The sequence below is a fragment of the Armigeres subalbatus genome, chromosome 1 (genome assembly GCF_024139115.2).
Source record: "Armigeres subalbatus isolate Guangzhou_Male chromosome 1, GZ_Asu_2, whole genome shotgun sequence".
NCBI classification, from domain to species: Eukaryota; Metazoa; Arthropoda; class Insecta; order Diptera; family Culicidae; genus Armigeres; species Armigeres subalbatus.
Genome location: NC_085139.1, coordinates 277,887,428 through 277,903,615, shown reverse-complemented (window position 1 = coordinate 277,903,615; position 16,188 = coordinate 277,887,428). Strand labels below are relative to the sequence as shown.

General features: G+C 42.3%; 2 protein-coding genes across 13 annotated transcripts in view; one reads left to right on the top strand and one right to left on the bottom strand.

Moving 5' to 3' along the window:
- LOC134207634 (cation-independent mannose-6-phosphate receptor) overlaps positions 1-16,188 on the bottom strand; it is a 614,852-nt gene that overhangs the window by 438,394 nt on the left and 160,270 nt on the right. The window lies entirely within an intron of this gene.
- The window catches only part of LOC134207633 (protein toll-like), a 265,471-nt gene that overhangs the window by 147,927 nt on the left and 101,356 nt on the right, over positions 1-16,188 (top strand). The window contains exon 3 of one of the 2 annotated variants that reach the window (XM_062683375.1): positions 4,694-4,729. The exons of the other annotated variant lie outside the window; for it this stretch is intronic. The gene's annotated coding sequence lies outside the window, so the exon portion shown is untranslated. The remainder of the gene's footprint in view (positions 1-4,693; positions 4,730-16,188) is intronic. 2 annotated transcript variants of the gene reach the window in all.

The following is a 16,188-nucleotide window of genomic DNA, read 5'->3' as shown; positions in this document are numbered from 1 at the left end:
TATAAGCAGTTTTCTAAAACAAGTAACACATACCTACCAACAACTTAATGACCACTAGAAAAGCACGGTATAAATCAATTGGACTACAGTAGCCGTTCGATAACTGCAAAATGTTTACTTTTCAGTTAACGAATGCCGTTCGACAACTGCAACGCATTTTAGACGTCAAACGGTTGTCAATCGACGTCAGATACAATAAAAGTGCATCTAAATGTGCAGCGCAATGCAGCTGTCATTGCGTTTGACATCAGTTTTAAGTTTAGCGGTCCGATAACTGCAAAACTGTTGCAACTATCAAATTGCAGTTAAAAAGCATTGCAGTTAAATGACTTGCAGTTATCGAACGTCTACTGTAAGACGAGCTCGGTGGTCTAGTGGCTATCGCTTCTGCCTTATAAGCAGGAGGTCGTGGGTTCAATTCCAGGCTCGTCCCTTTCCTACTTTGTATTTCTATCTTAGTTCTTTCTGTGTTTCACGTTTCTACCAAAACGATTCCTACTGTTATAACCTTCCACAAAATCCCAAAACCTCCCGTGGCACCTATGAGAGGTCGTAGAGTTCTCTGCATCTTTCTTAAGTAGGTGTCCAACAAACCATCCTTCCCCTTCCTCAGCATTCGCAAGGACGTGGCCAGGACAGATCTTGACTATTGGAGAGTGCATTGCTTCCATCTAAGAGATAGTGATTAGTCCCAAATCAATATCTGTGGTAACGGTTGAAAGTGATACTACTCTCATACAATAGTCTTGGCTTGTACCACCTACGAATTTGTGCGAACTGCTAAATGCTAATGCTAATGCAGTTATCGAACGTCTACTGTACTCCATTTCTTCATCTTTGTAGTTTCTATGCCCGCCATTGCATTATTACTATAATAATACATGAGTAATACATTGAGTATGTATCTTGTGTGGATACACTATGCCCACCCGAAAACATCCTAGACCGGACCGAGGATCGAACTCGCCATCTTCGGATTGGCAATCCTACGCCTTTGCGCGCAAGCCTTATTGGAGACCCTACTCTATTTATATAAGGAAAGATCCATAAAGTGCGACACGTCGATTTTCTGGGGTTACTTCGTAACTTGTCAGGTACTGGTGTTGAAAAACTCTGACACTCAAATAAAATTAAAAAAAAATGATGAATAGGTGACCACAGAGACCAGACGATACCCGACTCATAGAAATCTGGCTTCCCAACTTATACGGGATGATGAACGATACGCGCTGTTCTTCGGAGATTTTAAATTGAAGAACTGCCTTGAGAAGGATATATTCATGTCCTAACCTAACGACCGAAGTCTTGGCTCAGAACGTGTGAGCTTAGAACTTGTTGGAAAATCAGGACGCCAACATTAGAGTTTTTCTTACGGAATACTTGTACTTAATCTGGTTAGACTTTTCGAAAGCGATTTTTACTGTCGTAGTTTTACAACCACATCTATGATTTTTTCATCGATGAAAAAAATCAGGAAAAAAGTTATAAACAAACAAATGTGGCTGGAAAAAACGGCCGACCAACCCACAGTTGGAGCAAACGGACCCAAAAAAGGTACCTATTTATTGCGGCTACCTGGTGCACCAGAAAAATACATTTACTAGAGGAAAAATCCACGACAAATCGATTGGCGCTATTTTCATTCACCGGAAATCAACTGGTCGTTTTGCCCCATTTACCCCTGAAAATGCTTGCCCGAGCAGCACAAGTCAGACATAAATGGTTGCAGCAACTTGATTGTGACTAAATCTGGTTACATAACAGTTGCAGTAACCTATGTGAAACATGTGTGCTGCTATCGTGTTAGCATTTTCGCGCTACAAAGTTTTTATGAAAACAACAGCCATTTTTGATGCCAATTTTGTAGAAAATACGACCTTGGATCATGAATTTTGCTGCATTTTCTAAAAAAAATCAGGAACATGAACACACCTCTTGAAAGGAGGCTTCCGGGCCTCTTGAAAGGAGGCTTCAGGCCTCTTGAAAGGAGGCTTCCGGGCCTCTTGAAAGGAGGCTTCAGGGCCTCTTGAAAGGAGGCTTCCGGACCTCTTGAAAGGAGGCTTCCGGGCCTCTTGAAAGGAGTCTTCGAGGCGTCTTGAAACGAGGCGTCCGGGCGTCTTGAAAAGAGGCGTCCGGGCCTCTTGAAAAAAGGCTTCGAGGCCACTTGAACGGAGGCTTCAGGCTTCTTGAAAGGAGGCTTCCGGGCCTCTTGAAAGGAGGCTTCCGGGCCTCTTGAAAGGAGGCGTTCGGGCCTCTTGAAAGGAGGCTTCCGGGCCTCTTGAAAGGAGGCTTCCGGGCCTCTTGAAAGGAGGCTTCCGGGCCTCTTGAAAGGAGGCTTCCGGGCCTCTTGAAAGGAGGCTTCCGGGCCTCTTGAAAGGAGGCTTCCGGGCCTCTTGAAAGGAGGCTTCCGGGCCTCTTGAAAGGAGGCTTGCGGGCCTCTTGAAAGAAGGCTTTCGGGCCTCTTGAAAGGAGGCTTCCGGGCCTCTTGAAAGAGGCTTCCGGGCCTCTTGAAAGGAGGCTTCCGGACCTCTTGAAAGGAGGCTTCCGGGCCTCTTGAAAGGAGGCTTCCGGGTCTCTTGAAAGGAGCCTCTTGAAAAGAGGCTTCCGGGCCTCTTTAAAGGAGGCTTCCGGGCCTATTAAAAGGAAGCTTCCGGGCCTCTTGAAAGGAGGCTTCCAGGCCTCTTGAAAGGAGGCTTCCGGGCCTCTTGAAAGGAGGCTTCCAGGCCTCTTGAAATGAGGCTTCCGGGCCTCTTGAAAGGAGGCTTCCGGGCCTCTTGAAAGGAGGCTTCCGGGCCTCTTGAAAGGAGGCTTCCGGGCCTCTTGAAAGGAGGCTTCCGGGCCTCTTGAAAGGAGGCTTCCGGGCATCTTGAAAGGAGGCTTCCGGGCCTCTTGAAAGGAGGGTTCCGGGGCTCTTGAAAGGAGGCTTCCGGGCCTCTTGAAAGGAGGCTTCCGGGCCTCTTGAAAGGAGGCTTCCGGGCCTCTTGAAAGGAGGCTTGGGGGCCTCTTGAAAGGAGGCTTCCGGGCCTCTTGAAAGGAGGCTTCCGGGCCTCTTGAAAGGAGGCTCTCGGGCCGCTTGGAAGGAGGCTTCCGGGCCTCTTGAAAGGAGGCTTCGGGCCTCTTGAAATTAGGCTTCCGGGCCTCTTGAAAGGAGACTTCCAAACCACTTCAAAAGAGGTTTTCGAGCTTCTTAAAAGTAGGCTTCCAGCACCTTGAAAAAAGGTTTCCGAAGGCTTCCGAGGCTTCCAGGCTTCTTAAAAGAGAGCTTTCGGGCCTCTTGGAAGAGGGCATCTGAACCTCTTGAAAGAATGCCTCTGAACCTCTTGGAAGTAGGTTTACGAACCTTTTGAAAGGTGACTCCCGATCTTCTTGAAGAAGTCATCCGATCCTCTTGAATTGAGTCCTCCGAGCTCCTTAGAAGGAGGCTTTCAAGAAACATAGAAACATGCTTTTTATCTGCATTAACCTGCATGCCTCTCAAACGGAAGCTGCCGAACGTGTAGACTCTAAATTTTAGTTCAGAACCTGTGGTAGTCGCAGATTGCATTTGAAGAATAAACAAAAATACTGAATTAAAGCATGAATTATTTGAATAAATTTTGAACTTCCAATCATAGCAACCGACATAGCAATCGCCTATGTGTCTCAAATAAAAACAAACAAACAAACAAAACATCAAAACTTCATCAATAAGTTTTGATTAAAATTGTAATACATCCGCCATTATGCATTCTTGTCCGAGGTATTCCTTGGGCCCGGCGAAGGTACCCCTAGGGGTACATGTACCCCAGGTTGAGAACCGCTGGTCTAGACGATAGATGTTGCTAACCGCAGCCCACTTTTTAAATCGTTTTTTTTTTGTGCACCTGGTCTGCCCACCTTGCTCACTGTGCTACACGTCGTCTCGTACCTGCCGGATCGGAAGCGAACACCAGGGTTGCTGTCGGCAACATGTCCTGCCCATCGTACCCTTTCGGCTTTAGCTACTTTCTGGATACTGGGTTCGCCATAGAGCTGGGCGAGCTCGTGGTTCATTCTTCGCCGCCACACACCGGCTTCTTGCACGCCGCCAAAAATGGTCCTAAGCACTCGTATCTCGAATACTCCGAGTGCTTGCAAGTCCTCCTCGAGCATTGTTTATGTTTTGTGTCCGTAGAGGACTACTGGTCTTATCAGCGTCTTGTACATAACACATTTGTTGCGGTGGTGAATCATGTTTGACCGCAGTTTCTTCTGAAGCCCGTAGTGAGCCCAACTTCCAAAGATGATGCGACTTTGTATTGCACGATTAACATTACTATCAGCCGTTAGAAAGGATCCAAGGTAGACAAATTCACCGACCAACTCGAAGGTATCCCCGTCAATCGTAACACAACTTATCAACTTCAGCAACTTGGCAGAAGTGTGGGGAGTTTTAATCAAGGAATACTCTACCCCGGCTGGGCCAAATGACTTCCCCCAGCTTTAGAACAGGGCGGAACTTAACTCCGTTGTTCACAAAGACTGAAATTGTCAAGTGTTACCAATCCGATGGCGGTGACCTTTGAAATTCCGCTGGATATCCACCGATCTTCTTTAAAAAATCCTTTGGGAGTTCCCAAAAGAATTCCGGTTGGAATTTCGCACATAAAAATAACGCACATAAAGAACAACACAAAACATTGGAATCAACTTTCTTTTTTTTTTTTCATTTCAGATTAGCTACATCCAACCGATTACCTATAGATATTTTGTAAGTACATACCTAAAAATCAAATTCATTTGACTTCATATATACACATATAATTTAAACGTTGAAAACATTAATAAAAAATAGGCTTGAGCTTATTTTTAGTTTCGATTGATTGGTTAAAAATATCTACATAGAAAAAATTCATTCGAAATGTTACAACACTTCCATAAAATTTTCTTTTCGGGTGATTTGTGCAATAAACTTCATAACAATTGAGATCAGCCAGCATGCAATAAAGCAAAACATTGGCGTCTGAGCTTTTAGACACATTTATTTTTACCTTTCGTGACTAATTACACTTCCCTCTCGGCTCGGTGCTCGACAATAAACCGTAATCCGCCGGCGAGTTATATCGCCTTCCGAGCGGCAACCAGTCGGGAGCTAAGTAACTACACTTTGCCTACAAATTCAGTTTGGATTGGCTGTGGCCGGATTTTTTCCCTCATTTTCGCTTTCCATCAACCATTCCATTTACTACAATTACCGTTCTGTTTTACGACACTGCTGCTCAGTCCCCCATGATGAGCGGGTACCATCCTACTTTGCATACCGTCCCTCCCACCATCGAAGAAAAGTCCAGAGCCGTAAGCCTTTCCGATCCAGTATAGTAGTGCCCGGCGCGATACCTTCTTCAAACCGGAAATGGTCCGGTTTTCCGGCACATCCAAGCCAAGTCACCGTGTCAACCAGATGTCATCTCCGCAGGAAAATTTCGTTTCCGATGGTGAAACGGCAGTTTCTGCCGGCGCTTGTGTCGCTCGCTCGCTGACCGTTTTGGTTAGGAACTTATTTCTATAGTTTGTTGCTTTGCGCCGTCCAGGGGTCATTTCTAATTAAGGTCCATGGCGTGGTACAGAGAGAGAGAGAGTGGTCATGACGACGTACGATGCGAGATGCATGGACAAAGTTACGACGCTGAGCGCCATTAGTTTTATGAGCTGACGACGGTCCAAGTTGCTTTTCTGTTTTGTTTTTTACTGACATCCTTCCATTAGATCTATGGCTTCATTATCCACTTGAACCAAGAAACGGGACACAGGCGCGCAACCGAGGCAACGAGTTGGTAGGAGGTTAATGCAATTAACCTGGTTTTTGCGCTCACGAAGCTAATTGAGGCGGCAGGTCACTGACCAGTTCGTTCTGTTTTGCTGCTATGATATGTGATCGAGATTTTCAAATCGTATAATTCAGTGGTTTTCGAATAACGAATAAATCGATTGTCTCGAAAGAATCATAGTTCTTGAATAGAGCATCAGTTAAATAAGAAAAATCTTCAAATTTATTAAATTAAGAAAAGTGTTTTTTTATTTCTATTGAAAAGTAATAAGTAATTTATTAGACGAGCATAATTGGCAATTTAAATTAAGGAAATATATTTTAGTATAAAGTTCCCTAAAGCAAATTTAATCATTGGAATCCAGAAATTTCAAAAAGTACTACAACAAATGCATTTAAAAATTACAAATAAAAATGTTGAGAACTGCTGATAGATATCAGGAAAAAAGCAAGGTGCCAAGAAAACGCACCTTAAATGGTTGTTCTTCTGAATAGTTTTAATTACTCCGCTACCCGGGAATTGCTCGCTACTCCTCTAATGTCATGAATAATGTATGCGACGGATTCATTGCACAAAGCGCATCGAAGACCTCGCATTGTAGAGGTACTGTTATACACTTCGTCTCACAATTGCCGTCATCCCATCTTCCCCTGAAGAACAAATAATACGACCGGACGGCCGAAGCTCTTCACTTTAGTTGAGTGCAACTTCTAAGGAGATGTTGCATTTTATAGGTTCATTGCACTGCTGGATGCAGCAACAGCTGCCGCTGCTGCACTTACATCCGGATAAAGTGGAATTGCTGCGCTGCAGCCCTAACCAAGCATGCCAACCAACCAAGACGGACCATCGCCGCTTTGAGTAAGCAAGGCAGCAGATCATCTTCAGTCCGGTGCTCCTGTTTGGTCCTAGGTGCTGCACTTTGTGCCACCTATAATTACCGAGAACATGATGGTAAGAAGCGGTACGTGCCATCATCATAGCTCCGTCGTCGTCGTCTTGTCATCGTCAGCCGGGGCTACATTGTTTGAGTGTTCTCGTAACATTGGAATGGAAATTAGTTTTAGCAATGGAGATAATTGTAAGAGGTGATCCCTTTGAAACTCGTCTAAGTGAGTTTCAAAGCGCTCTTTGTACTTGATACACATTATTCAGGAATCCCATCCAAGGACGATGCATGCTGGAATCGATGGCTATGAGTTGATTACTAGGTGTCATCAAATGCAATCTCGATACAATAGAACGGACAAACAGATGAAGCTCGGAATAATTTATCTTCAAATGTGAATAAAATGTCAATTCAACTTTCATTGTCAGAGATTTTGATCTTTCAAATTTTCGGACATTTTTTTGTTTTGACAAAATTTAACGAAAGTTTATTACATGGAGCATAAACTTCGAATGGCGGCAGAATGATTAATTATTTGTTCTTCAAAAAAATCATTTAAAAAACATTAAAATCGTGTTATAATCTGGATGGAGTCCTGTAAAATACTTCTTCTCAAATTCTACAGGAATGCTAAAAAATACCTTTTGAGAAAATTATTTAAGCTCTCTTAGTGGAATGTCTTCCACGAATTCATGTGGAAATCGCTTTAGGAATTCGTGCCGACATTCTTTGGTGAATTCCTACGGAAAACCTTCCAGTAAGAGAGGATAATTCATGATTATAAGTATGACACACCAGAGTCAACTTCGATGTTTCGGCGAGGTGATTCAAATTAGACGTCCACTAGTTTTTGAGATTTCTATTCTTCCTCTGACGGTTTTCTTGTATACATTGTATATGTACTGTCACGAAATCTTAGACCTCCTCCTCCCCTAAAACCTGGGAAGCCATTTTTGAACGACCCCGCATATTGGAATGTGTTTATTGGAATGTTTTCTTTTAGTATTCAGTATTCATATATTTAGTTTTATGCTAACAGTTCGTGATTAAAAAGCATTTGGTCATTTTCTTAAATCATATGGAAAAAAGTATTATCACTCTACATTCCCCGAACAAGTTTTGAAATCTTCAAAAGTCGGGGACATATTATAAAATTCTGAAGATGGACTAAGATGTTTACGTTTTGCAATCTGCGAATGTAATAATATTCATTTAATGAACTATTGAGAAATCGACTGTATATTTTTATTTCGATTTTAAGGACGGCTACGCAGTCTTGAATTATTGAAACAAGATGAATATTTATCCGACGTTTCGACACGGAGATGGTGTCTTCATCAGGCGAAAAATACGGTATTTGTTCCTAGTCTATTGTTTAGTCTAACCTTAACTGTCAGGCGTGGATTTTTTCTGGAACATATCTTCGAGAACAAACAAAAACATTTACACTAACAGATAACGCGAATTTTGTTTTAGACACCGCCTCATTGCAAACCCCCTTTTTTCGTAATAGGGGGTTTAGATGTTTGCAATGAGGCGATGTCTGAAGTAAAATTCCTTTCCCATTGTTTCGCATTGAAAATTGGCCGAATCGGACTATGGGCTTCGGAGTTATGGCGAAAATATATTTTTCTGCAAGAAAAATTCTCACCCACTTTTTAGGCACTAACTCTTAGCTGATTTACCTGCAACAAGTTTCATTCGACGACATTCAGAATCTTGTCCCTTTGTTTCCTATTGAAAATTAGACAGATCGGACTATGGGTTTTGAAGTTATGGCCAAAATTCTTTTTTTTTTTTACATGAGAAACACGTAAAAAATTCACACTCATTTTTCAGGCATTCCACGCGGAACCCTATCCCATTGTTTCGTATTAAAAATTGGCCCAATCGGACTATGGGCTCAAAAGTTTTTTTTAATTTTTTTTAAGTGTTCAGTTGGAGCGACCTGGTAGCTTAGTTTGGCAAGGCTGAACCCTTCCCTACGTTCCCCCTACTAGGACACAAGCCCACAATGGACTAGCCTATGATGGCCACTTGAACATTGTGTGCAGTAGTTAGGTCTTGTGCCGGAGCTGTTTTTTTTTTAATTTAAAGGTCCCCCATTAGTAGCGTTTGAATTATATTCCCAATACCATAAAACAAAAAAGGCTCAAAAAGTTCGTTTAAAAATTTAACTGATCAATTCGCAAGAGTCAGACTTAATATAATTATGCTGCTGATGGAGTAGAAAACTCTAATGGATACGTATTTTGAACTATAATATCGCATTAGATTTTGATATCAATCAGTTCGAATTTCGAAAATTATTTAGTGAAAGTATCTGAAGCTGAATCAGAAGGATAAAGCGGGCCACAGTTGAAAACCGTTCACATTTTCAGATTATGTTGCGTTTAGCTGCCAGTTCACTATGTTCATTTATTTGACTAAAAATCGCCCCAAAGGTCTTCTTCGCCTAAACGAAAAATCTAATTAAAGCGTAGGAGGCAAGTTTAAGAGTTGAGCAATGGTCCCTAAATCGTCTTGAAGCCCTAAAGGCATAGCATAACTATAATTCTATGGGTCGCGGTCAGTTACGAGATTCACTTTTCGGTGGCAAAATAAAGCTTCATCACATCCCTCATCACTGTGACGCGGCATTAAATAAAAATAGTCAACATTTGATATCATCACGACAGAATATGTCTTTAGTTGCCATCTCAGTGCTAATGGCCGACCCACCGCGGCAAGGTAACATTATTATTATTATTATTTAATCAGACTAAGGCCGAAGTGGCCTGTGCGGTATATAAGAGTCTTCTCCATTCGGCTCGGTCCATGGCTACACGTCGCCAACCACGCAGTCTACGGAGGGTCCGCAAGTCATCTTCCACCTGATCGATCCACCTTGCCCGCTGCGCACCTCGCCTTCTTGTGCCCGTCGGATCGTTGTCGAGAACCATTTTCACCGGGTTACTGTCCGACATTCTGGCTACGTGCCCGGCCCATCGCAGTCGTCCGATTTTCGCGGTGTGAACGATGGATGGTTCTCCCAACAGCTGATGCAATTCGTGGTTCATTCGCCTCCTCCACGTACCGTCCGCCATCTGCACCCCACCATAGATGGTACGCAGCACTTTCCTTTCGAAAACTCCCAGTGCGCGTTGGTCCTCCACGAGCATCGTCCAGGTCTCGTGTCCGTAGAGGACTACCGGTCTAATTAGCGTTTTGTAGATTGTCAGTTTGGTACGGCGGCGAACTCTATTCGATCGGAGCGTCTTGCGGAGTCAAAGTACGTACGATTTCCAGCCACTATGCGTCTCCGAATTTCTCTGCTGGTGTCATTTTCGGCAGTCACCAGTGAGCCCAAGTACACAAATTCTTCTACCACCTCGATTTCGTCACCACCGATGCAAACTCGCGGTGGGTGGCTCACATTGTCTTCTCTTGAACCTCTTCCTATCATGTACTTCGTCTTCGACGTGTTGATGACTAGTCCGATCCGCTTAGCTTCCCTCTTCAGTCTGATGTAGGCTTCCTCCATCTTCTCAAAGTTACGTGCCATAATATCTATGTCGTCGGCGAAACCAAATAGCTGGACGGACTTATTGAAAATTGTACCACTCGTGTTAATCCCTGCTCTTCGTATTACCCCTTCCAAAGCGATGTTGAATAGCAAACACGAAAGACCATCACCTTGCCGTAACCCTCTGCGGGTTTCGAAGGGACTCGAGAATGCCCTGAAACTCGAACTACGCACATCACCCGATCCATCGTCGCTTTGATCAACCGTGTCAGTTTATCCGGAAAACCGTGTTCGTGCATTAGCTGCCATAGCTGGTCCCGATCGATTGTATCATATGCGGCTTTGAAGTCGATGAATAGATGATGTGTGGGCACGTTGTATTCGCGGCATTTCTGCAGTACTTGGCGAATGGCGAACACCTGGTCCGTGGTGGAGCGTTCGCCCATAAACCCGCCTGGTACTGCCCCACGAACTCCCTTGCAGTTGGTGCTAGTCGACGGCATAAAATTTGGGAGAGTACCTTGTAGGCGGCGTTCAGCAATGTGATTGCGCGGTAGTTGCTACAATCCAGCTTATCGCCCTTTTTGTAGATGGGACACGACACCTTCCATCCACTCCTGCGGCAAAACTTCCTCCTCCCAAATCTTGGTAATGACCCAGTGCAGCGCTCTAGCCAGTGCCTCACCACCGTGTTTAAATAGCTCTCCTGGTAGTTGGTCAACCCCAGGGGCTTTGTTGTTCTTCAGCCGGCCAATCTCCTCCTGGATTTCCTGGAGATCCGGAGCCGGTAGAATTATGTCCTGCGCGCGTTCTCCCAGGTCCATCACCATACCGCCATCTACGTCTGCCACATCGCCATTCAGGTGTTCTTCGTAGTGCTGCCGCCACCTTTGGATCACCTCACGCTCGTTCGTAAGAAGGTTCCCGTTTATGTCCTTACACATATCAGGCTGTGGCACGTGGCCCTTACGTGAACGGTTTAACTTCTCATAGAACTTTCGTGTGTTATTAGCGCGGTACAGTTGCTCCGTTTCTTCACGGTCTCGATCTTCCTGCTGGCGCTTTTTCCTCCGGAAAATCGAGTTTTGTCTGTTCCGCGCCTGTTTATATCGTGCCTCGTTCGCCCTCGTGCGGTGTTGCAGCAATCTCGCCCATGCTGCATTCTTCTCTTCCACTAACTGCTCACATTCGCCGTCATACCAGTTGTTTCTCTGATCCGGGGGCACCGTGCCAAGTGCAGCGGTTGCGGTGCTACCAATGGCGGATCGAATATCTCTCCAGCCATCTTCAAGAGACGCTGCGCCTAGCTGCTCTTCCGTTGGAAGTGCCACTTCCAGCTGCTGCGCGTATTCTTGGGCTAGTCTACCATCTTGTAGCCGCCCAATGTTAAGCCGCGGCGTCCGACTTCGACGCGTGTTGTACACCGTCGAGAGTTTTGAGCGCAGGCAAGGTAACATATCCGAGGGGAATATCCACGCGGAATCCTATCCCATTTTTTCGTATTGAAAATTGGCCCAATCGGACTATGGCCAAAATATTTTTTTATTTTTATAACACACGAGAAAAACTTTATCTCCGGTGGATTAATCTGGGTTTTATACGTCACTTCGTTCACGTCAGTTTTAAGCATTATTGTAATCCAAACGTAAATCTATTAGAAGGCACGTTTAGAAACACAAAAGAACTAAATAGGTAGCTGTTTTGCATATTCAACATTTGCCTTCGACAAGTGCTCCAAGAATCCAAGCAATACTAGATTTCCCTGGAGTCTATACGTGTAACCAAGACCGTAAAATCAACACACATAACCAACGGGCTTATACATCTTTTAAAAACTGATTCATGTCCCATTTAAACCACTTAATCACTTTTCAAAAATGGTGGTTCTCCTATTTGATCCATGAAACCAAATTGGATACACATTTAATAGCTGTTTCCTTTTAGGTCATCCAAGATTTCCCTGGAGTATAGGCCTTGAGGTCTACAAGCGTATCTATAGGGCTGAAACTTATTTTTGTTAAATGGTTCTTGCCCTATTTGATCCAGGAAGCCAAATGGAATACGCCTTCAATAACTGTTCCATTTCAGTTCCTCTACGTTTTTCCTGGAGTAAAGGCCTTGAGGTCCACATGTGTAACCAAAGCATTGTTACCTCTTATTAAAAAAGATTCATTCTCCTATTTTGTGTGTGGAAAAGTGCACCACCGCCAGCACTATGGGAAGAGCGAGGTTAAATGGGGGAATGAAGTACACTGAACTCTGTATTTACACGAAGAGCGATTTTTATGAAATAGTTGATTAAGTGTTTTGACGAATTCTTCGACATGGGATGTAATGGGCCAAATTAGAGAGTGGGTATTTCAATGAATAAGTGTCCATTAACCGTTTCCATAACTGTCAATGAGTTCCCAAGAGATTCAAAGAGTGCTATTAAGTACCAGTGAGTGCTTATAAGTTCCTGTGAGTGTAGATGAATACTAATGAACTCCCGTAATTGCCCAAGTGTGTTCATAAATGCCAAAAAATCGCAGCAATGAGGGTTATGTGAGTCCCGTTAGTGCGATGGAGTGCCAATGAGATTCAGTGTAACAGTACCCAAGTAACACATTTCGGACACATTTGGTTGCATTTGGTCACAAACGAGTTGCATCAACTGACTTGAAACATGTGTACTACTCGAGTAGCAGCGTTGCATACCCTGTCACATAAAGCTCATGAGAATTCAGTGGCGTTGCCAGAAAATTGCTCTGGGTGGAAGGGGGGGGGGTTCTGAAAAAATTCAATTCGAGAAGGTTCGAAAAAAAAACTCAAAGGTGCTGCCCAAACGGGTTGTACGCAAAGGTGACATTGAACTACGTAGCTGTATGTAATGTACAAGTTTTCGACTTTTCTGTTCGATGAGACCAAAGCAAATGTTTTTTAAGCCCATGATGAATCTGTTTTCGTTGTTTACCAATTGCTCCTGAGATTAAGTCAGCATTACGAACACTGGTAATGTATATAATTTTTAGAACGAAATTTTGAAAAGCATGATAAAAATAAAACTTTATGCCTATCTGTTTTGTAAAACATTATGCCTATCTGTTTTGTGGTAGACGCGACAAAGAAGTTTGACAGTTTACTGATAATAATTATTATTCCTTCACGTGAGTTGCGTTGGACTTTGCGTTTACTACGGCAGGCACCTACTGCCGCCAACCGCAAGTCTTAGCTTCCAGCCTAGGAATCAGTTTCCCGAACGCATCCACTGCAGCAGCGAAGAACATTCCGAGCCCCTCTACTGGCATCAATAGACGTAAGCGAGAAGCTGCCGTCAAACGCCCCCAAGCTTTCAAGAAAAAACGTTAGCAGAAACGAACTGCACCAGCCAAAAGCTGGCTGGCTTGAGGTCTCAAGTTAGCCTTGCGAACAAAAGCGCAGAATCCGGGGATGACGAGATCAACTGAAAATCAGGCCAATTTCCAGTTGGAATGTAGTGCTATGGAAGAAGAAGCAAGACAAGCAAGTTTTCAGTAGTAAATAAATATACATAAATATTGTAGCACACTGGAGTCGGTTTTTACGCGGAGAATATGGGCCGAGTAAATCAAAACAACGTAAAAAACCGCGGATATTCCAAAATTTGTCTGAATCCCGCCTAAATCCCGAAATTCGGTTGAAAAAAAAATCGCTTAAAAAGCGATTCGTGTGAAAAAACGCGTAAATGCAGCGTTGACTCTTCCAAGAAAATTGAAAATCCATCGAGAAACGGCTGAGATATTAACGATCAAAGTCTATCATATTTTCGAGACGTTTTTCGATTTTTTTCAATCGTAAAGTGTACCCCAATACAGAAAAGACAGACGTAGTTCTACGTCAAAAATGTCTTCTAAAAATTTTGTATTGGTGGGGGGGGGTAGCGGTGGGTTATGTTCAACCTCTTCCCCTCCCCCCGTGGCTATGCTACTGTGAGAATTCCTTTGATCTTCACTAGCACTTCAGGGAGCTTATAATCATTGGCACTCACAGGCAGCGTTGTAAAATGTCATTTCGACATCATGGAGCCAAATAATGCAAAATTTCCATAAACAATTGAAATTTTTCCACAAAACAAAAAATTATTTTCACCTTTAAAAGCAAAAATTGTAATTATAAAAGAAAAAAAATCCACGGAAAAAATACTAAATTTCCATGAATAAATCAATATTAGCAATAAACAATTACAATTTTTTCCACGAAAAATTAAAAACTTTCCTCGAAAAAATCAAAAAAGTGCAAAAAATATGAACATTTCCATAAAGAAATATAAAAAAGCAATAAAACTGAACTTTTTTCCATGGATGACCCCTTCTTTAAATGCGCTTAAAGTTCATGGAAAATTTCATCAGATTTATTACTTTTTTGATTTTTTTTATGGAAATTTTCTAATTTTTTTTGCTCTTTATTGATTATTTCATGAAAAAAAAATTTTTTTTGGAAAATATATTTTGTGGAAAATTTTGTAATTGTTTGTTGCTTATATTATGTATGAAAATTTTGTATTTTTTTTTGTGGAATATTTTGATTTTTTTTTATAGATAATTCTTCTTTTATAATTGCAATTTTTGCTTTTAAAATCACTGTTTTTTTGTTTTGTGGAAAATTCTTTATTGTTTATGGAACTTTTGCATTATTTCTCGAAATTTTATATTAATTTTTTGCTCATACCCTGATTTCAGTACTGGCAATTTCCTATTTTATTATGAAAAATGTCTAATTCTTCATGGAAATTTTGGTTTGCTGCCCATTTCAAACATTTTGTATTTAAAACAAGGATCTGTTCGCCAGAGTTATATTATGCTTTAATCTAAAATTGTAAATAACTTGTAAAAAAATATTAGCAAATAAACAATAGCAATCTTAAGACATTTTTGTGACATTTCTCAACACTGGTCGAAGAGACCCATTGGCCATTATGGCTTAATAGAACTCATTGACACTACCTCACTGAAACTCTTAGGCCTTCACAGGCGTTTATTGGCACTCAAAGTAAGTCATTGGCAATCATCTAAAATCAAGAGAACGCATTAATCATTTGTTGGCACTTATTAGCATTCATTGCTAACAGTAATTCAATGGCACACATGAGAATTTAATGGGGTCCACTGACACTTACGCACTGGAATTCATTATCCCTAACAGGAACTCATTAGTTTTCATTGACAATCATAAGATCTCATAGGAACTCAGGAAAACACATTGGGGGCCGTCCAGAAACCACGTGGTCATATATGGGGGGAGGGGGGGTTTGCAAAAGGACCACGATAAGCCACATGGGGAGAGGGGGGGTGTTGCTCTCGAACCACGTGATCTTTTTTTATACGAAAAGTTTTTGGTGAATAACAATAGCGATGTAAAATACAAATCATTAAACGCAAAGCGCATCTTAGAACCGATGCCCACGTAGCGTCTTTTCAACTCAGCGTTGAAAAGACGTAGGTGTGCATCGAAAATAACCGGTAACGCAGCGTCGGTCGCAACGTCGATGCGTATCTGCGTTATTTGACCATCTTAGCCTTAGCCCATTTCCATAAAAAATAAACGAAAAAACAGGTTGCGATTCAGTCTCAATTTCCACAAAAAATTGGAAAGGAAAAATGGGAAAATATAAAGAAAAAATCCGCCGCGCCACCGCCGCAGATGGTTTTTGGCATCACGCCGCCGACACTTTTGCATTAGCGGACTGCAGCTACAATTTTGAAAAATGTTCATGTTTTACAATAATCCAAGAAAAAACTTTGACTTTACTTCATACAATCCTGATAAAGTGCTGGCATTCCGAATGATTTTTGAACAATTCTCTGTGGAAAATTTTGCTTGGAAATTTTGCTACAAATTGTTAATGAAAAAAAACAAAACAACTCCAGCGTAAATTCCGAAAAAATTTCAACAATAATAAATTAGCACTTGTGAAAGCAAAACTGCAATTGTGAAATAAGAATTTTTCATAAAGAAATCAAAATGTTCCACGAAAAAGTTCAAAATTTTCA